At 40.2% G+C, this 27,916-nt stretch overlaps 1 pseudogene; it reads left to right on the top strand.

The window, feature by feature from the left end:
- LOC132187279 (cathecol O-methyltransferase 1-like) lies at positions 1 to 27,888 on the top strand (annotated as a pseudogene).
- The last annotated feature ends 28 nt before the right edge of the window (positions 27,889 to 27,916 follow it).

Genomic DNA, 27,916 nt, shown 5'->3' with positions numbered 1-27,916 from the left:
TCTTATCTTTTGCTAACAAAAAGTCTTCATTCGGTGGCTAATTTTTGTCTGACTAATATGAGCCAAATTTCAACACCACTTTCATACGGCTTATAAATCGATCGATCAATTGATTAAACTTGCAATATCTAAACAAATTTAGAGCAGATTTCTCTTCCAGTTTCTCCAATGGCCTCTCTTTTGAAATCGACCCCAATAACTCATGATGGTGATCATGAGAATGAAGACTAGAGCTTCTCGTATGCAATACAGGTGGCGAGCTCCCTTGTGGTGCCCATGACCTTGCAATCAGCCGTGGAGCTTGGTGTTTTTGAAATTCTAGCAAAAGCGGGTCTGGGAGCCAAGCTCTCCCCAACACAGATTGTTCAACAGATGCCAACCAAGAACCCCGAGGCACCCACAATGTTGGACCGTATTCTGAGGTTGCTGGCCACCCATTCTCTGCTTGGTTGCTCTATGGCTGCTGATGACTCTGGATCTTTGCAGAGGCTTTATAGTCTTTCTAATGTGTCTAAACACTTCGTCTGCAACGAAGATGGTGTCTCTTTGGGACCTATCATGGCCTTGTATCACGACAAGGTCAGCTTAGATAGTTGGTATGTTTTCTATTTTTACCTCCACTTTTTTCTTCTTTTCCCTCCTTTTTCTGTTCATAATTAGTTTGTTTTCTTCTTTTGTTTATTTTTTTTTCCAAAAAAATAAATAAAAAAAAACTAGTCGACGATCTTTCATCGTATCGGTACAATGGACATGTGAATCCATCATCGAATTGGTAAAAAGAATATTAAAAAATTGTTGCAAGTTGTTTGTTAATGTTTTGACTTTTTAGTGAAAAAAAAAAAAAGAGTGGATTATCAAACAATTTTTTTAAGCTAGTCCTCTTGTTTATGAAAATATTGCACAGTTATGCCTAAAGTGCTTTTGGTGTGCAAAGTTATTTTACAGCCGGTTTAGGATTGTGTTTGAGAAATAGATGTTTTAAGTAAAAAAAAAAAAAAACTTTTTTACAAAAACTTCAATTTTAAGCTTTTGCCAAAAGTCCTTTTTGGCCATTTTTAGTTTTTTTAGACCATTAAAAATGCTTTCATATATATATATATATATATATATATATATATATAACAAACTACAATATTTATTCCGCCATTTAATGATTCAATAGATATTTTTGAGTTTAAATGTTTAAATCCATCACATATTTGAAATAACAATGTCGTTAAACCCAACCCCCTTATATTACAATATTAATGTTTTCGAGTTTAAACTGCGAATTGGGATAAACAAATTAATTAGATCATAATTCGAACATGTAGGCTACCTCTTACACTACCTAATCTCTCTATCATTCATGTGAGCTTTGCTTGTCCTACAATTTGCGTTGGGTGATTGCTCTTGTGTCTGTTTATAATTAAGTGATTTTGACAAAATTAACCTAATACTAAATAAATAAATATAACTATTGCAAGATTTTTGTTTTACTTATAGTTGTCGTCATTGTTGAGTAACATCATGTGGTGCATGGACCATTCCACGGGTTTCTCAGCAACGAAACAGAAGGTTATGACCAATACGACCATCTTAAGTGCCATAAACTCCAAGACAAAGAAAATAAATTAAAGGTCTGAATCAAACAGGCAGAGAATTTAAACAAAAGAATCAAAGATCCAGCTCAAAAGGATTATACATACAAACAGATGCATATAAAGATACATATTGAACTATCAAACAACACAAGATCGTATCGCATTGTAGAATAGATCAAAGCAGCAATGGATCTGGCACACCTGATCACATTGATAGGTATACTGATCCGAGCATCCTTGATTTAAAAAGGAAATGCACAGATCAGAGCGAAAATTTCCATCGATTAGCAAAAAACGCAAATGGAAGATTTACCAGAAAGGAGGGGTCAAATTCGTAGCTTTGAAAAACTGGATCCCAAAAATTCAAGTCCGGTTCGGGGTCTGTCTTTGATTCGCAGCGAGAATTTGATTGAAATGGGAAAAGAAAATTATCTACACGGTGAAGGAACAGAGAAAGAGAGAGAGAGAGAGAGAGGGAGCTTCAGAAATGGATTCGGAGGGAGGAGAAACAGAAGGCGAATTGGGCGCGAGAGAGAATGAGAGTGGCAGATTCAAGGCATTACCTTACATAAGGCTGAGCCCCTCCGGGCTATTTCCAGCAGATTTGTGTAATTTTCGTTACTTTTGAATTTGAGAAGCGGTACATATCTCAAATTTTTTTCATAAAATATAGTTTGTAAATAATGTGTCATCATCTCATGAGATTTATTATTTTGAGAAAGTAAATAATGCGTCACAAAATCATAAGATGGTAACACATTATCTGAGAACTAACTTTTAGAAAAAAAATTTGAAATTTATAACATTTCTCTTTAAATTTATGGGAGAAATTATGTGGTTTGTGCTGTGGCTGATTCCCAAACCTTTGCATGTTGTTGGACTGATTTGGCTTCTATGAGAAGAGAGCATATATAGTTTAATGGTTGAAAGGCTCTGATACTATAATCTTTTGTATTCAGCCAGTTGCATTCTTTTCCTGCTCATAGTGATTGCCGTATATATTGTTTCTAGTTGAAATTTCATATGATGTGTCGCCTCCTTTACATTTTATGATTTTGGACGCTTACCAAGTACCAATTGGGCTTCTTTTGGAGGGACGTGTATATGATCGACATGAATGAGTTATTGATGCTTTCTTGACTAGAAGATGTGTGGTTGCAAAAACGATCTCATAAAAAACGTGTCTTGATAATAAAAACCCATCTGATCAGTTCCATTATAACATGTTGGACAATTATAATCACAAAAAAAAAAAAAAAAAAAACATGTTGGACAATTGGGACGTACATATGAGATAACCGTTACCTCATATTTTAAGTGTGCTGAAATGAAAGAATTTACTCGTTACCTCATATTTTAAGTGTTATAAAATGAAAGAATTTACGTTCAACATATATACAAATTGGTCTCTCATAGCAATTGGTACATGAAGATTAATTTTTTAATTGAAAAATCATGTCCCATCTTCTAGAGATGTAGAGATCCTTATTTACTATTACAACTAAGAGCATTTTTAATAAACTCTCTATTATGTGTTTTTAGCCAAAATTTTGAGAATATTCTAAAACACTCCCATTTATCAAACTCTTCATCATTTCTCCAATTTATTTTATTGTCTCAATCTCTCTCCATATTTAATGCTAGTTTTTCTTTAGTCATTCATTATTTTATTTCTCCCTTTGTAAACTTGGAAGTCCCTTTTTTTTCTTTGGTGGTTAGTTTCAACCGACTAACAATGAATAAAAAATAATATTTATTTAAAGTAGATAAATATTTATTGATATTTGGAGCTTATAAAATGTAATTAGATAAAATAACAAAAGTAAATTTTCTAGTTAAAATTTAGTTAAACTTTAGAGAATTCATGGGTGATGCTCGAACTAACACGTAGCTATTGAAGAATTAATGTCAACTAAAAGCATTTCAGCAATTATGGCTATTTTTTTTTTTTGAGAAAATGGCATTACTCTTTATTCATAAATGAACAAGAATACAAGAGCCTTAGCTCTAAGAAGAAAGAGCATTAAGCTCTAAAAAAACATTATTGTAGATACACTCAGGAATTTCCTCAATCCAAATATGATCCATGACAGTTCTAGAAGCCTCCTTTGCCAAAACATGAGCCGCTTCATTTGCGTCGCGCTTAACATGATTTATCTTCCAATGTCGGAGGGATCTTAGGACCATCTTGGTGTCTTCCACAATTTGCCCATATCGTAGCCAATTTTGAGATGTCTCCCCAATGGCCTTGACTACCGACAACGAATCTCCCTCCAGCATAACCTCGAAAAAACCAAGTTCCCGACAGAATTCTGCTGCATGGAGGGCTGCTAGTGCTTCCCCGGTAACAGGCTCGTGTATTGCATGAATCGTCTTACTTCTTGCTGCTAGTACATGGCCTCCTTCATCTCTGATGATCACGCCAATTCCCATGCAACTATTATCCTTAGAGAATGCAGCATCCCAATTGGCTTTATAGAAACCCGAAGGTGGAGCCTGCCATTTCATCTTTGACCCGTCTATCACTTCTTCTTCGCGATTCAAATCACAGCTGTTTGCCTGTGAGTACTGAAACAGGCTGTCCCTGGCCAGATTTGCGATGACTTTTGGGTGATTAAACTCACCCCCGTGCAAGACAGAATTTCTTCGCTGCCATATCCCTTTAGCCGTGAGAACAAACAAATTCAGATCTTCCTTTTTGTACCGCTGCAGGATTGCTTCAGAAAGATCTAAAAAAGTTCTGCAATGCAAACTGCATTTTTGAAACTTCCGAGTACTGGAACCCCATACGTCTTGCGCCGAGGGGCACGCCCATAAGATGTGATGGACTGTTTCCCTTTCTTGACAGCAGAAAAAGCATAACTCTTCCTCAATTACACCTCTTCTTTTGAGATTAGCCTTGGTAGGGAGGATATTTTTACATGCTCTCCAAAAAAAGACTTTTGAAGATATGCCGTCGGCTGTAGTTTTGGATATTGACCACTACCTCCGAGCTCCAAAAAAGAGCTAGACCTCCACTTTTTCCGATACTGTCAACGACAAACACACTCCCAAATCCACAGCGGATTCTGATTTTTTCCAACCTGTGTGCTTGGAGCTTGGTTTCCATTAAGAAAACCAAATTGGGTTTCTTTTCCTTTACCAAACGGCAAAGGTCCCGAACTGTCCGGGGGTTCCCAAGCCCCCGGCAGTTCCAACTTAGGATAATCATGGCTCCCGGCGGGGCTGAGAGACAGCCGCCGCCGTTGAATTACTGTCATGGTTAACAACCCCCCGCCACTTTCCCTTTTTCACCGTATTGCATACCAATTCATGGTGACCTAACTCCTCTGCCTTCCGTGGGCCTAAACACTGCATATTCCCCTGCTCAGTACTGGTCATTGGGCCATCCCGGGCCCTCTTCTTCTAGGATTTTTTCTTCAGAACTTGAGAGGTTCCCATTCCCCCACTTGATCCACGTGTAACCCCTCCATAAATTTCAGCATAGTCAGCTTCCCCATTACTCTGCATTTTAGCCAGGTCAATAAAACCCGCATTGACAAGGGGAGCAAAAAATTCCTTATTAGTTGTTGGCGCCGATTCACCCTCTGGAACGTTCGAAAAAACCCCTTCAGTAGACGACATTAAATGATCGTTTTTTTGCATGTGTATTCCATTTTCCCCTCCCATTAATTCTCCATTTGCTAGAGCCGTAATCCCATGATTAACGTGGCTTTCCGAAATAATGTCAGAAGCCTTTACTCCCGGCACATTAATCTCCCCACTCTTACCGTCCAACTTTCCTTTCGCATCCTCTCTTGATTTCCTCGCAGATCCTCCAATATTGTCGCTCCCTGCCCCCTTAATATCTTCATCCGTTAGAGCACCATTCCGTTTCAGTGGGGATTTAGCCGTTGCTGCATTTAAGTTGGAGGCTGAAACTCCGGAAATTCCTTCCTCGCCATTGCACCAGACTTTCCTTTTTGAAATTCCGTTACACTCCGATGACTCTACCGTCGCCGGGCGGAGTCCGGAAGGCCCCCATGGAGAGTTTGAATCACTGAACTTGCTAACATCTTCACCGACCCTCCCTCTGCTCGCAGATGGTCGCCGACGAGGATGTCCCGCACGTAGCCATAGCCCATATTCATTCCCTGTACCCCTCCCCTGTTTCCATCGTAATTCTTCGTTCACACACCCCCCTGGGCCGTGCAGGATGACCCCACATTTGAAACAGAAATGCGGGATTCTTTCGTATTGGAAGTCAATCCACAGAGTTTTGTTTTTCATTTTCAATATTTGCCCCCTTGGTAAAGGCTTCAGAACATTTACTTGCGTCTTGACCCTCAAATACTCTCCCCAGCCAATTCCATCTTCATCAGTGTCAACATCTTCCACTTTGCCCACCGTTGCTCCCAGTTTAATACCAATCTCCCTCCCCATGCATGATAAAGGCAGATTATACATTCTTACCCAAAAAGCAGCAACATCAAAATTCATCTTATTAGGAGGGGTATAACCATCATATTCTGCGATTGTAAAAAGTTGCCCCTCAAAGATCCAAGGTCTTCCCTCCATAACTCGAATCTTGTCCCACTCATGCTCGAACTCAATAAGAAACAAATTCTCCCCTAAAACTTTAAAGGATAACGAGCCTGAAGGTCTCCATCCCCTCATCAGAGTAGCGCGGATATGCTCTTTCCCTATCATGCGATCTGAAATCAACTTTCCAACCAAACATTGGTTTCCTTTCACTGCTATCTCTTCTACATCTTCCTCCTCCACCAGTAGACCATCTTGCTCTTCCTCTGTCAAAGTAAATTTCCCCCACAGAAATGTAAGATCGTCCTCCATATTGCCTTCCATCACCCTACTACCTTTCCGCCCACAAACCGAAGAAATTTGTGTTGAAAGAAAGCTGCTTCTCCTCTAGTTCCCCAAGAGAGTCCTAGAGAGAAAAAAATATTTTATGGCTATTTTAAGTACTAGTGTTATATTTTTATATTTATTGTCTTGTCTTATTAGTGAAGAATGTAGATAGTAGGATGCGTAAACTACAAATCATAGATTAATAGAGGTAGACAATAAGATGTGGAGCAAAGATAAACAGCACGCACGCCGCATGCAAAAATTTCTTTTTTTTACAAAAAAAAAAAAAAAATTTTGCACGGGCGTGCCACGCACGCCGCGTGCTGTGAATCAGTTCTCATAGGATGTGGGATGTGTAGACAACAAATCATAAATTAAAAGATGCGTGAGGTGTTGATGATGTGTCGTATTTTTGTGGTGGAAACTGTTTATTGATTCAATTTTTAATAGTGAGAAGCACTTGCACGTGAAAATTGCGAAACTATTCAGCCGCCTTTGGTTTTTTCATTATAGCTAAAATTGATTGACATTAGAAAAAGTAAGTGTAAACATTAAAAAATAAAAATAAAATAACTGCGCATAATATTCACTTTACATTTAAGTTTCTTTTATTAGAATGGGGGAGTTGGACAGAAAGGGCTAAAGGGTGAAAAAAAAAAAAAAAAAAAAAGGGAAGAAAAAAGAAAAAAGAGAATGAGACAATAAAATTTCAATTGGCCAGAGGCCACATCTCATGAAAGCTGAACCGAAAATCACTAATTTAAATATCTATTTTCCGTTTCTATCCCCTTAGACATGTCAATAAAATAAAATAGAATAAAATAGGCGATTTAATAAGGGAATATACCTTAATGAGTGGTTTGTTAAAAAGTTAAACTCTAAGAACCTCTACTAAAGTATTTTTTCTCTATAATTAAATCCCAAGTACCTTGTACAAGATTTATAGATTTTGTTAACTAAATTAGCTATTGCACTCTAAACATAAAAACTTCAAGTGACATTTATGTAATCAATATACCTTCTTATATTAATGTTTCAACCTTGTTATAAATCGTGAATTAAGTCCTGCATGTAGATTAGTGACATTTTCCTCCACCTACAAAGATAGCCTATAAACTTTAAAAAAGACAATGTGTACGATTGGATGCATGCACCGAGGCCCACGAGCAATGGATTTGGCCCTCCCTTTAATATCATGACATCTTTGGATTTTTCTCCATATACATTTAATTTCACCCTCGTGCTAAGAATTGACGCTGCTCTTAGTCAAAGAGATGTTGCAAGAGTAAGACCATGTATTGGGTGACGTTGCATAAATACCCCCTAACATAACTTTTGATCAAGGCATATGGACGGAAGCCCATTGCTTTCTTATGCTACTTTCTAAGCACAAAGCGAACTGAGTGAATGGACACTAACAAAAAAAACAGGTTCTCTCGGCACCCAAAAAACACTGTAGAAGAGAAAACAAATGCCGGGAATTGTATTCTCGGCATTTGTTGCTAATGCTGGCTTAAACAGTGTCGACAATGTTGTTTTCCAGCGTTTTGGGCGACCGCTAGTGAAGAAAATGAAGCTGTGTAGGCGTTCTCTGTCGGCGTGGCACAGCAACCTTCGCCGGCGCCCTCTGTCGATGCCGGGGCATCCTCATCTGCCGGTGTCGACAGAGGACGCCGGCGAAGGTTGCTATGCTGGTGTTCTCTGTCGACGCCGACGCATCCTTATCTGCCGGCGATGACAGAGGACGCGGGCGAAGGTTGCTGTGCCGGCATCGATGAAGAATGCCAGCACTGCAACCTCATCTTCATTTTAATGCCTCAATTTTTAATGGAATTAATTAATTGCTATTTTTTTTTTTTTTCATCTGTACTCTTTCTCACTATTGCCGGCTCGATGAACAAAGATAAACCAACATAAAAATGAATGATAAAGCATAAAGCTTTTCACCTTTCAAAGTCGTTCTTTTATTAATGAGTAACTCTTTCATTTAAAAAAGTTAATAAATACAATGCCCTCTAGCTATTTAGCCAAAAACTCCAGGAAAACAACAAGCTTCTTGAACACTTCAACTATATAGATTACAACCAGCAAAGTAACAAACTACATCAGCCAAACCATCACATAGCAAACCAAGCAACCAGCAGCATCTCAAACTGCAGCTTACTGTTAAAAAAAAGAAAAAAAAACTGACTGCCAAAAAACCTTGCTATACACTTGTAGTCTCAGTAGCAGCAACCATCCAGCATGACCTAATAGTTTTACGGGTGAAGCGGGCCGAGGGTACTGTATTTCAAGAAATGGCATCATTGAGGCCTGAGTTGTTGGTAGTGGAATTGAGCTAGATTTGCCTTTGTCCAACTTGCAAAGCCTGTACGTTTTGGGATAAATTGACAATTAAAATTTGACATAAAGGTAACCACATAAGTTACTAAACAAAGGGCTTCTGGCAAGAGATTGGGTATGATCTCAAAGTATTTGACCACTAGCCATATAAATGTAAAAACATGAGAGCACTTAAATTACTCCAAAGTTGGTCAGCTTTCAAAATCTGATTTGGGCATTGATTTCTAGAATATAAGGTCAAAATAAATATTAACATAAAGAGGAAAAGAGTAATAAGGCTTACAGCATTTTCATTCAAATTGATAACCACAGCTTTCTTTAGATTGCTGTGAAGAAAATGCTCCCACTATCACTGCAACATACCATGAGTCAGCTCATAGTAAACCATGGACATTGAATGACATATAAGCTTTACAAATATTTTGTTCATCTAGATGCTACCACAATCTCTCAGCAATTTTTTTTTTTTTTTTTTAATATCGCAATCAAGCTTTTCCAAAATAATTAATTACTTAAAAAGCATATGGATTTTCAAATGATGTTTCAGAACTTTTACAAACCCACATTTATATATCATGATTATTTATAATTAAAAATAATTCATACACATCAGACTCAAATCATCATTTTTTACGAAGTTGAAGTTTGGTTAACATGAAATGTCTCATTATAAAGGGTTCTTTAGAGTGTTTTTTGCTTTTAGTTTGAATAAAGTATCTTGATTGAATTAAAGTGGATTTTTTTTTTTTTTTTTGTTAACAGAAAACACAAATTCTAAATAAACATAGTCTAGCAGTAATGCAGCATGAGTATATCCGCATAACATGTTTGTTATTCTAAAATTAAATCAACAGACAAAGGGAAAAAAAAAAAAGTAGAGGAAAATGGTTTTGAAATTAAAGAAAATAAAATCACAACCGGGTATAGAAGGAGCAAGGTAACAAGAAAGAAAAGGAAAGATGCTGCTAATTCCTTATCTTTTTTGTCAGCTCATTACCTGATCGATCTCAACATGCATCAAACACCAGATAATTAATAAAGATACTGAGAAAAGAATTCTTCAAGATATATATATATATAGAGCAAATGCTGCAGATAATTAATGATATCAGTAGCTTCAAAAAGAAGAGAGAAAAAAGGAATGAAGCCAAAGGCAAAGCCCAAGTGCACCTTGATAATTAAGCCATTAGTATATCGTGTGCGTGGGAGAGGAGCATGTACAGGCGGATCTGAGCTTAAAACTATACAAAACCTTGCAAAACTATATATATATATATATCCTGAACAGATTAGATCGAAGCAGGGAAGCACAAAGTTGATCAAGTAGGGAAAAAGAGTAAAAGACTAGAATAAGAAAAGAAAAGAAAAGACTGGAATAATTCATAAAAAATAAATCAATAATTGAGGAATAATAAAAGACTGATTTATTGGTTTTGTATTCAGTCAGATCTCTCCTCGGTCCACAAGTTTCATAAATAGTTTCAGAGCCAACATCAGAATGGAGGCAGAAGAAGCAAAAACTCTGGATAAAAATCAATTATGCGAGTGGTCAGGGCTTTATTTAATAAGGCTAACCTATTAGTTTATGAGTATAACAAATTAAACCATCATAAATATAGAATATCAGGGTCGAGATCTTGTAATTCTTTTAAGATAACTCTAGGGAGGGAAGAGTTCTTAAAATCATAACCCTTATTTTTATTTGATCATCGATCTCAACATACAAAACTAACGAAAAATTAAGAATCTATATGTGATGCCCATTGAATTCCGCATTAGAATTGTATTAGGTACAAAATTGGGTAATATAATCAGCTCTTATACAGGAGTTAATTAATAATGAATAATATTTTTAGGATATTATTCATATATAAGTTCGTAAACTGCTATTAATGACGTTAAGAATTTAATATGCTTTATAAATATTTATCGACACATGACACTATTTTAAATGGGCTTGAGGATATTTCCTTCAAACTGGTTTGGAGGGAATTTCTGTCACATATATAGATAAAATTATAAAATGCAATGTAATAAAATGAATCTTCTCCATTTTAATGTTTGTACATTATATATATAATTTCCTATCTGGGGCTCACATAGGTTAGAAGGACAGGTCATAGTACCATGGGGTCAAAAATGACTATATATATATATATATAATTTCCTATCTGGGGCTCACATAGGTTAGAAGGACAGGTCATAGTACCATGGGGTCAAAAATGACAACGGTCAAATTGCCATGCAGAGACGGAGGGAGGGGGGACCATGTCAAAAAGTCTTCAAGTTAGGTGGAACCAGAGATGCCCTACTTCTACAAAAAAGACATTACTGATTAATTGCTATAGTTAGCTTCCAAAAAGTCTCTATAATTAATACACGTTTGCGATGACGTTGCTTACACATAGAGACGTTGGGAGCTATGGGGGACCGGCCGGGGCCATAGTTCCCCCCACTTCCTCGAAAAAGATGTATATATGGAGCAGACTAGCTTCGATCGTCACTCCAAGTTTCTATAATGGCTACCTCTCTAGAGAAATCGACCCCAAAAATTAATGAGAATGAAGAAGAGAGCTACTCGTATGCACTATAGGTGGCGGGCTCCCTTGTGATGCCCATGGCCATGCGATCGGCCGTGGAGCTTGGCGTTTTTGAAATTCTAGAAAAAGTGGGTCTGGGAGCCAAGCTCTCCCCAACACAGATTGTTCAACAGATGCCAACCAAGAACCCCGAGGCACCCACGATGTTGGACCGTATTCTGAGGATGCTGGCCACCCACTCTCTGCTTGGTTGCTCTGTGGCTGCTGATGACTCTGGATCTTTGCAGAGGCTTTATAGTCTTTCTGATGTGTCTAAACACTTCGTCTGCAACGAAGATGGTGTCTCTTTGGGACCTATGATGGCCTTGCATCACTGCAAGGTCTTCTTAGATAGCTGGTCTGTTTTCTATTTTCACCTCCCCTTTTTCTTCTTTTTACACCTTTTTCTTACTTACAAAGTTTTGCTCGTACAATCCAGTACTTGTGCTGATGCTGGTCCGAATTCATTGATAGGTCCCAACTGAAAGATGCAATTCTTGAGGGAGGAATTGCATTCAACAGAGTTCATGGCATCCATATCTTCGAGTACTCCGGGTTGGAGCTTAGGTTCAACCAGGTTTTTAACACAGCCATGTTCAACCACACAACCGTTGTTATTAATAACATCCTTGACTCCTACAAAGGCTTCCAGCAACTCAAGCAATTGGTTGATGTGGGCCACGGTCTAGGAGTCACTCTCAACTTGATCACTTCCAAATACCCCCATATCAAGGCCATTAATTCCGACTCGCCTCATGTTATACAACATTGATGCAGTGTGGCTTAGTGGGCTGCAGCGAAGAACATCAATAAGCAACGAATAAATAACTCCAGATCTAAATTCTATCAAAGATCTAAGAATTCTTCTAAAAACAATAGATACTCTCTAAAGTTTAAAGGAAAAGAGGAATAAACTCAACTCTGAGTATTCTCATTAATCAAAATTAATAATAATCAACAATTGTCTTTCTTTGGAGGCTATAAGCACATATTTATAGCCCAAAACCCTAAACATAATAAAATATGACATAAACACACTAAAAACCCTAAACCTAATAAAATAACGCAATATTGACTCCCAAAACCCTAATCCTACTAAAACAAGGAAATAACGACGGCTTAGCCTAATTAAAACGCAGAAAATAACATAAACGTCCCGTGTGCGCTCGATCGCAGCACACAGGCGATCGATCGTAGACCAAGCGCTCGACCACAGTCACAGCGTGCGCTCGATCGCAGTACCAGACGGACGACTGTTATCCAATCTGCATCATTCTCCCCTAGTTGGAGAGAATTCGTCCTTGAATTCGGCCAGTTCTTTTCGCGATCCTTTGGATGCCCCGTCAACTCATTCAATTCTCCTTTGCTCAAAATCACAACAAGGCCACACCCCATAATAAACGTGATGGCCTTATTCATCAACACACCGCCACAGTTATATTGAAGACCCTGCGCCTCCCCTTGCTGTGTAGGCTTGGCATGCTCTTGTCGTGCCTTTCCCTTCCCACATGCTATGAGAATTCCCAAATTAAGTATTCACAAAAACCCCTTCACTCTTTGATAGACAAGTCACCTCCGCCCCATAGATCTCATCACAACTTTGGTTAAAAGTTTTTGATAAGATAGCATCTACTCCAAGGAAATCAACTTCCAAATCAAAGAATTGTTGTTTAGGACTTTCATCAAACACTTGGTGTATATAATTCACCTCTTTGTTGGGATAGGTGTCATATATTGGTGGAGAGGCCCAATCTACTAAGCAATCTTCTTCAATAAATCTGTCTTCTTCCTCCACCACAATCGATTGGCTCCTAATCTCCGCCATATTCCTAGGTACTTCTTTTTGTGGAATTTTTCTATTTTTTTCTGCCACCATGAACTCTTTGGGTTGCAAGCAACCTTGGAATTCCGGTGTATCGAGTTTGAATCTACTCACCCGTTCATTGGCATGAGCTTGCCTAAGCTGCTGACGTCCTTGCGTTCGGCGCTCTGTAAACGGGTTTCTAGATCCATTCCCATTATGACAATACAAGTTGGATATTTGGGTAGTGAGGTCTTCGAGTTGATACCACATAGCCTAGAATTGATCCCCCTTGAGTTGCCAACGTTCAGCGATAGATTTGCCTTCCGCCTCAGCGAATCACGGTCTTGGTTGGCGATGACAATTGTTTGGCACCACTCATGTGCCTCAAACGAATCGCCAGTTGCTCCTTACGTGTTGCCTCCATGCGCACGTACACTTCGTTCATGTCTGCAAAGCGGTTGCTCCTCCCCATTCATGGAAAGTAACTGAGCTCTGATACCAACTGATGCAGCGTGACTTAGTGGGCTGCAGTGAAGAACATCAATAAGCAGCGGATAAATAACTCTAGATCTAGATTCTATTAAAGATCTAAGAATTCTTCTAAAAACAATAGATACTCTCTAAAGTTTAAAGGAAAAGAGGAATAAACTCAACTCTGAGTATTCTCATTAGTCAAAATCAATAATAATCAACAACTGTCTTTCTCTAGAGGCTATAAGCATATATTTATAGCTCAAAACCCTTAACATAATAAAATATGACATAAATACCCCCAAAACCCTAAACCTAATAAAATAACACAATATTGACTCTCAAAACCTAATCCTACTAAAACAAGGAAATAACGACGGCTTAACCTAATTAAAACGCAGAAAATAACATAAAGGTCTCGCGTGTGCTCAATCGCAGCACGTGGGCGATCGATCACAGATCGAGCTCTCGATTGCAGACACATCGTGCACTCGATTACAGTACCAGACACCCAACTGTTATCCAAACTGCATCAAACATGCCCCATATTATCCTGGTTAATTTGCTCTTCTTTTATATATATATAATGTTCTTCATAAGCTATATATATATATATTTGTGTGTGTGGGGATAAAGAGAGGTGTTAATTAATTGGTGTTGCAAGTGTGGAACATGTCGGGGGAGACATGTTCGAAAGCATTCCTAAGGGGGATGCCATTTTTATGAAGGTGGATTTGATTGATTTGTGTACTTTTTGTATATGAGTTGAAGAGAAATGGTGTTATAATTTGGATACATTTTGTTGTGTATACTCCATGATTGGAGTGATGAACAGTGCTTGAAGCTGTTGAAGTACTGCTACGAGGCTACACCAAATGATGGAAATGTGATTGTTGTGGATGCAGCTCTTCCAATTATGCCTGAGATTAGCACTTCTATGAAGAGCAACTGTCAATCGGATGTGAGCATGATGACTCTAGTTAACCCAGGAGGGAAGGAAAGGACGGAAGCAGAATTCATTGCCTTGGCAACCAAAGAAGGGTTTAGTGGCATCAGATATGAATCTTTTGTCTGTAATCTTTGGGTTATGGAGTTCTTCAAGTAGATTGCTTGTTTGTAATATTAATTTGGAAATCTGTTAGGGATAAAATCCACTATTGGTCCCACTATCTCTCAACAACCTTTAATTATCTTATAAGGTCCTACATTATCTCATAAGATCCTACGTTATCTCAACTACCTCACATTATCTCCCCACTATTTCAAATAATTCTTCAATCATCTGAAGGGAGGAGATCAAGGAAGTAGTTACAAAGATAAAACCCTATAAAAGAGAACTCACGACATAAGTAAAGGGGATCGATCATTATTTCTTAATATATTGCTAACTCTGGCTACATTTTGATCCCATAATAAAACAAATTTTATAAACAATAAAAATGTTTTTTTTTTATCGTTTATATATATATAACATTAAAAAAATAGTTTAATTTAGTTTTTTATTTTAGTTTTTAAGAGAATAAGAGTATTATAGAAATATAATAAAAAAATGTTTCATTTTTGGCAGACATTGGTACGTAGTTTGATATATCACTTTAGGCATACTTTAAACTTCATAGGGTTTTTTTAAAAAATGGTTGTTAGTTGAGAGGCCTTTGTAATATTTTTTCCTATATTCAATTAAAAATCATAATTAAATGCGCATTTTGAAATTAAAGAGTAATACTGTAATACTATATATATCACATCACTATTTTTGTTGGTTTTTCATACCACACTAGCTCCACGCCGGCTAGCTCAAAGGGTATGACCTGCAAGAAGAAAGAACCATTAGAGTGGTTCACTAGCACTTGCCTATGAAGCCCTCCAACACTCAAGTTAGCAGGGAAAAGGTAGAGTGTGTAAGCCATGAATGACAACTCAGTGGCAGATATAAAGGGGGCAGACAAGGGCACCCGCCCCTCCAAAAATTTTTTATTTTTTTTTTTCTAAGGGTAATTTTTTTTTTTAGTTTTCTTAACCCTAACCTCTACTCCTCCTTCTCCCACCCTTTCAAAAAATTTTAAAAAATTATTATTTTAGTTCCGCTCCTCCTAATATGAATTCTTAGATCCCCACCACTGATGAGGAAAAGATGATGGCGATTAAAGAGATTGTACACAGTGTTCCCCTTGGCGGTTTGTACACGGTGTTCCATGAGCTGATGGTTTGGCACCTACCTATTCGAACCAAACCCTTCGGGCCATGGGCCTTTAGGCGATTCTCAAGCCCTACAATCTTATAATGCCCACGTGGTACATGTCATTACTTGAAATTAAAGCCAATTTCTTGGAACCAGCCATGAAGTACTAGAAATGGAGGTGGGAAAACGCGTACCCCTGGGCCTGCAAATTAACAATATTTGATTAGTGAAAGATTATTAAAGAAAAAAAAAAAAAACCAAAGCCCATACAATTAAGGAAGATATTTGTTTTTTCTTGCTTATTTAATAAGGCTAACCTATTAGTTTATGAGTATAACAAATTAAACCATCATAAATATAGAATATCAAGGTTGAGATCTTGTAATTCTTTAAGATAACTCTAAGGAGGGAAGAGTTCTTAAAATCATAACCCTTATTTTTATTTGATCATCGATCTTGTTGGGTTATGGATCAGCTGAGTTGGGCCCAGTAAACGATTTCTCGGCCCATCCTTAGAGCTTGGTCATTTTTACTATTCACCATGTTTACACTCGATTATTTTAGGCCCACTAAAGCCCGGTAAAGAACGCTCGGTTAGAAGGCTCAGTAAGCCGAGCCTTCCATGGATACTAAATCTCGGGAATCACTCTCGGAATGTTAGATATATCAACATAAGTGTCCTATTTACTGTTCCCCAATATAATGTTGACACGTGAACCCTCGGTAAAGTCCACAATGTTAGATGAACAGGTGCAACCCGATGCCTATAAAAGGAGGGTCCCCTCTCACTATTTCGGTAACTTCTTTTTACCCTAAAAAACTGAATATATTGCATATCCTTTATCTCCCCCATAATCTTCAAGATTATTTTCTTCTTAAAACACTGTGACTAACTTAAGCATCGGAGCTTTCCCCGGCCGGACAATGCCGGCAGCCTTGATCCCTTCTCTCTGTTTTTCATATCCAGTTTATCCTCGGTTATCAAGTCTACAACAGGGCCCATTCCACGTCATCATTCGAAAAACTACTCAAACAGTTTGGTGCCGTCTGTGGGAATTCGATTTTATCGGTTCTTTCTGATCTCAAATATTCCGATATGGTGAACACACCCCCACGCCCTGATACACCTCCACATTCTACCCCAAATGTCCAACCAGATATTCCTGGAACGTCACATGATCCAAATCCCTAGACAGCCATGTTGGAAGGTTTCATGAAACGAATAGCCGAATCAATCGAGGCTATGAAGAAACAAAATGAGGAGATCGTCTCTAGGTTACCTCCTAGAGGAGATTCAGCACCGCAGAGAAGGTAAGAAGAGTCTCTTAGGGAGCCACCACCATCAACCCGACATCAATCAACTCAACAAGACGCTGGAAGTTCAATACGAGGAAGACCTCATACTGCTCAGACCAAGGAAAACTCTCACCGACGAGGGCCCGGTAATGATTCACAACTTGGTGGCAAATCACACCATGGCGAATCCAGTCACGTCCACCATAGTCATTCCCTGTAGCCGTTCCCATCATGGTCGGTCACATCATGTCAAACCTGCGGAGGTTGCTGTGAATAAAGATGTTGAAGATCTTAAAGAGAAGTACGAAAAAATGGCTTTCTTAATTGAAAATGGAGAAAATTGGTCTGCTATCGAGGATCTGATGCAACACACCAATTTGCATTTTACTGATCGGGTGATGAGATTTCCAATGCCTGGTAGTTTCAAGGTCCCTCGGATTGGTGAGTATGACGGAAGTGGAGATCCTTCCGACCATATGGAAAGTTTCCGAGCTCACATCATCCTTCACGAGACTCCTGACGAAATCGCTTGCCGAGCTTTCCCCTTAACTCTAAGGGGAGTTGCCAAATAATGGTTTAGGAGTCTGAGTCTTAAGTCTGTTGATAGTTTTGATTATCTTGGGCAGTTCTTAGGACAATTTCTTGCTGTTCGAAGAAGAAAGAAGAATCTAGCATATCTATTATCTCTCGTACAAGGAGAAAACGAGTCCCTAAAAGATTATATGTTACGGTTCAATCATGAGAAACTGATAGTAGAAAGCACGGATGAAAAGACTATTCTCTCAACATTGATGCACGGTATAAAGATTGAAGGGCCTTTAATGGCCGAGTTAGCCAAAAACTGAAAACAGGAACTCTACGACAGTTCAACAACAAAGCTGAAGAGTTCATCAACCAAGAAGAAACTATCTCAGCATTGTTGAAATCTAAAGCTGCCGAGAGTAAGCCTACTGCTGGTCCAGTTATTACAAAACCTAGGGTTTTTGTTGAAAAGAAGAAAAAAGACCGCCAGAACCCAAAGACTATAGAAAAGAAGATTGATCTACCGCCCCGGCCAAATCATCATCAACAATATGTAGGATGGACACCCTTAAATACAACTGTTTATAAGGTGTTCATGGAAGTTAGAAAAGATCCGACCTTCAGATGGCCAGGAAAGATGAAGTCACTCCCCCAAAACCGCAGTACTCAGAAGTTTTGCGAATATCATAATGATCAAGGGCATCAAACCGAGGATTGTATTAGTCTTCGGTTCGAAATTGAAAAATTTCTAAGAAATTGAAAGTTGCTAAACTTCTTAGCTGAGGAAAATGGCAAAGGAAAGAACCCTCTGGATAGTCAGAATCAGCAGTCGGGTTAGAACAATGATCGACCACGCAACCAAAGGCAGAAGCGTGATGAGCCGAGGGTATCACAGAGCAAGCAACAAAATCCCCAGAACCAAGCCATAGTTGGTGAGATCCGAACTATCTCAGGAGGCCTTGCTGGTGGAGGGGAATCAAGTTCGGTAAGGAAGGCCTACGTCAAGCAAGCGAGAATGGAAGAAATCTTTATGCTTGAAAAACCCTCTAAAATCCAGAAGTAGGAACCAAGCGTTCTAACGTTTTCAGAGGAAGATGCGAAAGAAGTCTCAATGCCACATGATGATGCATTGGTAATAACTTTAATGGTGGCTAATCATTCTATTCACCGAGTCTTGGTGGACAATGGAAGGTCGGCTGATATTCTCTACTGGACAGTTGTTCAATAGTTGGGCATTGGCCGAGAGAAGTTGAAACCCTTCCTATCACCATTGATAGGGTTTACGGTTGAACGTGTCCAACTCATTGGAATGAATTCTCTCCCGGTCATGGCAGGAACTGCCCCTAAACAATCCACTATCATGGTGGATTTTTTAGTGATCGATCGACCATCAGCTTACAATATAATCATCGGTCGTCCAGCTTTGAATCAACTAAGGGCAGTAACGTCTACCTACCACTTAAAAGTGAAGTTCCCAACAACAGAGGGAGTCAGCGAGATTAAAGGGGACCAGGTTGTTGCCAGAAGGTGTTATAATACATCTTTGAAGAAATGCCCAAAGTCAGCACTTTTAACAATCGGCAATTTGGGTGATGATCGGAAGATGCAGTTGAGAAAGGAGCCAGCTGAGCCGTTGATTGACATACCAATAGCTGAGGGAAAGGTTGTGAAGGTCGGTTCTCAGCTAACTTCTAAGGTTATGGAAGTTCTTGTTCGGTTTCTCCGGCAAAACCTCGAAGTCTTTGCATGGTCTCCGGAAGACATGCCAGGGATTGACCCCAAGGATATTGTTCATCACCTGAACATCAACCCAGAAGCCAAGCCAATAAAACAAAAGCGATGGAAATTCGCTCCTGAGAGAAACATGGCAATTGCTGAGGAGGTAGACAAGCTTCTTAAAGCTCAGTTTATCGAAGAAGCACATTATCGTGATTGGTTATCCAATGTAGTGATGGTTAAGAAGTCCTCTGGGAAGTGGAGGATGTGCGTAGATTTTACCGATCTTAACAAGGCTTGCCCAAAGGATAGTTTTCCGTTGCCACATATTAGCTCATTGGTTGACGCAACGCCAGGGTATGAATTGCTGAGCTTTATAGATGCCTTCTCAGGCTATAATCAGATCTTCATGCATCCATCTGATCAAGAAAAGACAGCCTTCATCACTGACCGAGGTTTGTATTGCTACAAAGTCATGCCATTTGGTCTGAAAAATGCTGGTGCAACTTATCAAAGGCTGGTGAACAAGATGTTTCAAGAACAAATCGGGAAGAACATAGAGGTTTATGTTGATGGCATGCTGGTCAAAAGCAAGCTGCGGGTAGATCATGTGAGAGACTTGCAGGAAGCATTCAAGACATTGAAGCATTTCAAAATGAAGCTGAATCCCACGAAGTGTGCATCTGGAGTTTCATCTGGGAAGTTCCTCGATTATATGGTGTCCAGCCGAGGAATTGAGGCGAATCCAGAGAAGATCTAGGCATTGTTGGATATGCAATCTCTAAAGAATACAAAGCAAGTTCAGCAGTTGACTGGTAGAATTGCAGCATTGAATAGATTTATCTCTCAGTCCACAGATAAATGTCTCCCATTCTTTAAAATTCTACGCAAAGCTTTCGAGTGGTCCGAGGAATGCGAACAAGCATTCGAGCAACTCAAAAGGTATCTGATCAGTCCACCCCTTCTTAGTCGGACAATTCTTGGAGAGGTACTATATTTGTATTTAGCTGTATCTCCGACCGCGGTTAGTGCAGCTTTGATTCGAGAAGAAGAGGGAGTTCAGAAACCGGTTTACTTCGTCAGCCGAGCATTGCATGGCGCCAAGGAGAGATATGTACAAATGGAAAAACTTGCTTTTGCCTTGGTGATTGCTTCCAGAAAGCTTCAACCATATTTTCAAGCTCATACAACCAATGTTTTGACCGAGTATCCATTGAAGAAAGTACTCCGAAAATTGGACTTGTCGAGTTGGTTAGTCAATTGGGCAATCGAAATTAGCGAATTTGACATCCATTTTATCTCACGTAGTGCTGTCAAAGGCCAGGCTCTTACAGACTTTGTGGTAGAATTCACCAACATTCAAGACCAGGAGGGTTGGCCGAAAGAGAGGACATGGGTAATTTATGTGGATGGTTCTTCTACCAAGAAAAATGACGGAGCTGGGGTGGTGATGATCACACCAGATGGAAGAGAGTTAAAGAGTTCATTAAGATTGGAATTTAAGACTACTAACAATGAAGCTGAATATGAAGCTGTAATAGCCAGGCTCAGCTTAGCCCGAGAGCTGGAGGCAGAATTTGTAGAGGTGCGGAGTGATTTTCAAGTTATTGTCGGCCACATTCGTGGTGAATTCGAAGCTAATGGCAGCAAGATGAAGCTTTACTTATCTAAAGTTCAAGATATGCAAAAAGCTTTCAAAAAATTCTGTATTGTTAAAATCCCAAGAGAAGAGAACGAGAAAGCGGACCATCTGTCTCGGTTGGGCTCTTCGACCGAGGATGAAGTGGGAGAATCTGACCAACCAATACAAATTTTGCATCAACCTTCCATCATCGAGAAAGTTCTTGTTTTGACTATTAAGGTCATACCCGCTTGGGCTGAAGAAATTGTTTATTACCTCGAAAAGGGAATTCTTCCAGGTGATAAGAGGAAGGTAGTGCAATTAAAACGAAAAGCTGCTCGATTCACCCTAGTCAATGGAACTCTTTTTAAACGGGGCTTTATGCTGCCTCTCATTAAGTGTGTTTCTAAAGAAGAGAGCAATTATATCCTTCGAGAGATTCATGGAGGAATCTGTGGCAGTCACTCGAGAGCCTACATATTAGCACACAAAGCAGTTAAAGCAGATTCTTTTGGCCAAGTATGAATCAAGACTCCATATACATGGTCAAAACTTGTGACGGTTGTCAACGTTTCGCCAACATTATCAAGCAGCCTCCCGAGGAACTCAGCTCGGTCTCCTCGCCATGGCCATTTTCACAATGGGGGGTAGACATAGTAGGGCCATTACCTGCAGGAAAGGGGGGAGTTCGGTTCGCTGTGGTTGCTGTTGATTATTTCACCAAATGGGCAGAAGCTGAATCTTAGGTAAATATTACAGCAAAAAACATCGAGAAATTTCTCTGGAAGAGTGTCATTTGTTGGTATGGGATTCCTCATGCCTTTGTTACAGACAATGGCAAGTAGTTTGACTGTGATTCCTTTCGAGATTGGTGTGCCGGACTTCATCTTCGGTAATACTTCTCATCTCCAGGACATCCTCAACCAAATGGACAGGTGGAAGCAACGAATAAAACCATATTTAAAATTCTAAAGAAGAAGCTCGGTTAGCACAAAGGAGGATGGGCGGAAGATCTTCCCGAAGTTCTATTGGCATACCGCACCACCAGAAGAACTCCCACCGAGGAAACTCCTTTCGCCTTAGCCTACGGAACCGAGGCTGTCATCCCTGCTGAGGTTGGGTCGGGAAGTTTTCGAGTGGACACATTCAACCCCGATTTGAACGGCGAGGGTCTTAAGCTACATTTAGATTTGCTACAAGAAAAACAAGATCAGGCCCGGGTTACTATGGCAACATACCAGCAGAGGGTAGCTCGGTATTTCAACCGGCGGGTTAAGCATCGCAGTTTCCAAGTTGGAGATTTGGTTTTGAAAAAAGTCACTCTTGCAACCAAAGATGCAACTGATGGAAAGCTCGCACCAAACTGGGAAGGACCATACCAAGTGATCAAATGTGGCAAAGCAGGGCATACCATCTTACAAACTCCGAAGGAAAGCAACTCCATCGACCATGGAATGCTGAACATCTTAAGAAGTATTTTGTATAGAATTATAATTCTCAGAGCATCACTTTGGTTATACTCTTTTCATAAACGAATAAATGCGTATGAATGAAGGATCCTCTGAGATTAGAATCATGCATAAATCTTAAGTATGTGCCAGACCATGCTTTCATTCAACGTTCGGAGAAAATATTCAAGAAAAATGTTCCAAAAAAGCTACCTTTGGAAAGGTATCGATAACACTTTCCAACCCTTTGATGAAATACAGCCGTAAAATCCCGAGCGTCACTCGGTATATTCTCACTAAGGCACTTTCACCAAGGAAGAATTCGGGAATATAGCGGAAGAAGCATTTTCTGAACTTATCTCCTTTCCACTTTGGAAGAATATAGTCGGAGAATTTCCTAAACTTTGTTCGGAGAAATTTCACTAAGGCGCTTCCCCAAAGATGAAGTTCATAAGTCTAATAAGACTATACTAAGGCGAAATATAGCAAGAGAATTTCCCAAATTTCATTCGGTGAAGTTTCACTAAGGCGCTTTCTCGAACATAAGCCTTTGCTCCAAAAGGTTCTACCTCGGAGAAATACAGCCAGAGAGTTTCCCGAACTTTGTTCGGCGAACAATTCACTAAGGCGCTTTCTCAAGGAAGAAGTTCATAGGCCTAACTAAACCACAGCATTCTCCAAAGCTCAAATACTTTTTCCCCGAGCATTCTCCTAGGACAAAATGTTCGACTATCATGTTTAAACGTGATTTTCTCACAAACAATGCATTCTCAGTAAAACATGCAACACACTGCGATTCACACCAACACCCGGTTCAAAATTTTACACCTCGTTAAGATTCCCATCAGTATAAATTAAATTTATAACCAATGGGAATCGGGGGGGTATACATAGCATGAAATTGCTGAGATCTATAACTAAATCAGTATACAGAATTAATGTTAGTGTGCATATAGAATTTAATAACAAAAATTTCTTTCATTATCAAGTTAAAATAGTTAGGTACAAAAAAGAGATATGTTATCTTGGTATTTACATTTGGAAAATCAAGAAGAGGCATGGTCCCATTCTTCATCAGACACAGTTATTGACTTTTTCGAATCAGCAGATGAAGATTTTCCAGCCTCAGGACGTTTAGCTGCAGCAGAAGATTCCCCAATCTGACGCTGAGCAAACGGATTGAAGCCGAAGACTATGATGCCTTTACAGTCGAGCATCTGCTCCTAACCAATTATGGCAATTTTTTAAATGGCTTCTTCAGTAGGAGGAACATCTTCAGGTTTGATTGTGTTAAGGTCGACACCCTCGGGAGGATTCTTCGACCAGCTGCGGAAAGTTTCAAAACCTGAGATGAAACATGTGCCCCAACCGTAGTCTCGAGCCCAGGAAGCAAAAGAAAGCTGTTTGTAGAAATCCTGAGCTTTGTTCTTATATCTAAGCACTTGCTCCTTAGCTCGTAAAAATTTCCCCTAAAAACTATCAGCCCTTTTTATAGCAGCTTTGGCCTTCTTCTTTGCCGACTTTCATTTTTTCTCTGAGGCCAGAAGTTGCTCTTCGGTTACTTTCAGTTTCCCTTCAGCCACTTCGGCACAGTGTACACCGAGTATCTCTGAGCTGCTTCCAGCTCTTCAAAGACTTGGTTAATACGAGACTCGGTAGCTCGACATTGAAGTTCGGCCTCAGCATGTTTTTCTTTAAAAAGAGCAACCTTATCCTCCAGGGCAGAATTATCAATTAGCAACTTTCTATTCCTGGCTCTCTCAGCAATCCCCTGGACTCCTTGTTTTCGAATCCGAGAAAGAGCTTGAGAACACCGAGCCTCCAAATCGGTAACTTGTTGTTTTGTAAGGAGGAGCTCGTTCCCTTATTGAGAAGATAGCTCTTGAACTCGTTGTAGTTCAGCCTCGGTTTCTTCAAGTCTCTTCTTGATATTTTCGGGTTCCAAGGTCGAGATTTCAGCAAGACTCTCCTTAAGCCGGATAGCTCCCTCCTCAAGAGTCAAAAAATTAGCATGCAAACTTGCATGCTTTGTTCTCTCAGCAGCTAGCTCAGACTCCAATTCCCGAGACCGGGAGACAGCTCTAGCACTCTGAGCCTCTAGTCATTTTATCTCGGCTTCAGCCTCTTCAAGTCTCTTCTTGGCATCCTCAGCTACCAGAGCCGAACTCTCTACAGACCTTCTGAAATGAAGGTAGTAATTCATGCTATGCATTGACCCCTACAAACAGAAAGAAGTTTATTAAAACAAAATATTGTTATCAGAAGTCAGAGGATAGAGATATACTTACCTCGAGTTGATGGTACAGCATATGTTCCATCACCTCCTTCGGGAATTAAGCGCTGATGTCAGCAATGTTGTTGGCCGGGATCAAGCTAGCTAAGGTAGAGAAGGGATTCTCAAGCCATTTGTCACCCAACCGAGTGAGAGGTTCCCCGAATGACCAAATTATTGGTTCGGGTGAGCGCTCCACTGAGGGACCAGCTACTGGAGATGCTTCGGGGGGATGCTGACAGAGGTACTGGGCGGGTTTTCTCTCAATGGCAAATTTGACTCCCCGAGTTTTATTGATTCCCCGCCGGCGAAGAAGTTGAAGTTAACTCCTTCAAATTCGCTAACAGTTGTTTCAAACTCGGCATCCAGTTGCTTGGTAACCTTAAAAACATCTGCCACCTCTTCAGCAAATGTTTTCTCGGCGACCATGGGCTTTGTGGTTGTTGGCACATCATCAGGTCTGCTACCTATAAAACCAGCAACCACCTGCTCGGTGCTGACAACCTCAGCGTACGGGAATGAGCTTTCAGCTTTAGTTTGCCTTGGGTAGATCACGGCTAGAGGTTTCACGGCCGGCATTCTTGAGGCGAGGTAGGTAAGGGCTTCGCCAACATCCGTCGTATCTTCTTCCTCAGATTCAGAGGAACTTATCTGTACAGCCTCGGGAGAGGAAGAGAGAGGGACGGTCGAGATTGGAGTAACTTAGAGCTTCAGAGGCAGAAACTTCAGCTCTAGTAGGCGTATGTGAAGAAGTTGGGGGAGTCTGTTTTGCGAGGAGGGCATCCTGAGCTGACTTATCTTGTCTGCTTAAGAACTCCCTGACCCCACCAAGGACCTTCGAGTATGCTCTAATATGAGGAGCAGGGGCGTCTGGCTCAGGGGCTCTCGGATCATTTATACCCTCATTTCTCACTTCTTCACGAACAGCAGCCGAGTGTGCTATCACTCCTTCCAGTGCAGGATCGGTAACAAGCCCCGCTGCCTGCGAGCTGTCCTCGGCAGCCTTGTATTTCTTCTTACTCTTCTCCACATGTGGACTACCCTCGGTAGCTTTAGCCTTCTTCTTAATCTTCTTTAGAGAAGGGATGTTGGGGTCCTCTGGCTCATCAGCAATCACCAAAGGGACTCTAGCAACAACCATTGACTTCGCCGAGGATTTCTTCAAGAAAGCTTCCTCAGCTTTTCTCTTGCCCTTTCCTTTAGAAGGTCCCCCAGCCCCAATAGTCCTTCGCTTGGAAGACTCGGCAGCCCTAACAGTTGGTCTTCTCGGCACCTCTGTAATTGGTACCCTAGGCAGGTCAGTTTCCACCAGTCTTGCCGGTGCAGGAGTCCACACATATCTCCTCAAGTTCTCATCAACCATGAGGGCCTCATAATCCATCTCCAGAGGATGAAGCTCGGCGTGATCCAGCACGTCCTGCACACGCTTTTCCTCCTCCCTGGTTAAACGAGGTTCTTGTTGACCTGAGAGCAGATGTCAGGGTTAGCTTTGCTGCAAAAAGAGATATAGTAAAAGATAATAAAGTAGTGCTTGGTTTTACCTCGGTTTGATGGAGCAATAGTTTCCCGAGGGACGCTTGGGTCCCTGATTACTTCGGAAGGTGAGAATTCCCAGTCACCTTGGACAAAGAAGAACTCATCTTTCCACCCCTTGTTGCTAGAGTAGGTACGCCTGAAGGTAAGGAGCTTCATTTTCTTCCGAAGTTGGAAAGTGAACAAGAACTCGGTTCTGGAACACTTCGTCAGTCGGTAAATTTTCAAAAATTCCACGACTGTGAGTGGATGTTCCACTCCAAGAATCTTCAACCAAACGATCATGCAGGTGAAGAATACTCTCCACCCATTCGGAGCTAATCGATGAGGAGCTATCCGAATGTAGCTCGGTAGCTCCCAAACTACCCTCGGGAGGGGCAACCTAAACCCTACTCGGAACATCTCCAAATAGACACAAATTTCATTACTGTCAGTATCCACTACTGCTCCAACACTGTTGGTGTCAAAGCCCAGTCGAACCGAATCAGGGATGCGCTAGTTTGCACGGATTTCAGGCTCATCACATTCTGACACCTTTGATACCCAAATAACCGGGTGTGATTCACCCAGTACCCTGGGAACGTCCTCAACCCTGTGACTCATAAGGTATCGATGGTAAGGGAATATAAGACGAGGGATGGAAGTAAGGCCTTGTTGAAAAATTATGTGGGCAACGCTTAAGCGAAGGTGATTGACCGAGGGTTCGATTAAAGGAAGAAGGAAATCAAGGTAATGGAGTATGGGGCAGTTGGATGGACGAAAGGTTCAGCCGAAGGAATAGACTGGAGCGAAGCTTTGAAATATACCACTCTCGAAAAGTAATACTCGGCTGAGAGGTCTGAACGAAGAAGTGCCAGATTTGAAAGAAAAGAGAGATCGATAAGAGCTTAGAAAGAATAACAATGGCTTCTGCGGGATAACAATGGAAGTTAAAACGAAGAAGAAGAAGGCTTTTTAAAGACTTTCGGAAAACAAAACTGAATCGGCGCATTGAATACCCTAGAATCTAGGGTTTGGCGAAGAGATAGGAGTCACTCTCAACTTGATCACTTCCAAATACCCCCATATCAAGGCCATTAATTTCGACTTGCCCCATGTCATACAACATGCCCCACATTATCCTGGTTAATTTGCTCTTCTTTTATATATATATATAATGTTCTTCATAAGCTATATATATTTGTGTGTGGGGGGATAAAGAGAGGTGTTAATTAATTGGTGTTGCAGGTGTGGAACATGTCGGGGGAGACATGTTCGAAAGCGTTCCTAAGGGGGATGCCATTTTTATGAAGGTGGGTTTGATTGATTTGTGTACTTTTTGTATATGAGTTGAAGAGAAATGGTGTTATAATTTGGATACATTTTGTAGTGGATACTCCATGATTGGAATGATGAAAAGTGCTTGAAGCTGTTGAAGAACTGCTACGAGGCTACACCAAATGATGGAAAGGTGATTGTTGTGGATGCAGCTCTTCCAATTATGCCTGAGAATAGCACTTCTATGAAGTGCAACTGTCAATTGGATGTGAACGTGATGACTCATGTTACCCCCAGGAGGGAAGGAAAGGACGGAAGCAGAATTCATTGCCTTGGCAACCAAAGCAGGGTTTAGTGGCATCAGATTTGAATCTTTTGTCTGTAATTATTGGGTTATGGAGTTCTTCAAGTAGATTGCTTGCTTGTAATATTAATTTGGAA

Source organism: Corylus avellana, chromosome ca7 (assembly GCF_901000735.1).
Source record: "Corylus avellana chromosome ca7, CavTom2PMs-1.0".
Classification (NCBI taxonomy): domain Eukaryota; kingdom Viridiplantae; phylum Streptophyta; class Magnoliopsida; order Fagales; family Betulaceae; genus Corylus; species Corylus avellana.
This window is presented reverse-complemented; position numbering and strand designations above follow the sequence as displayed.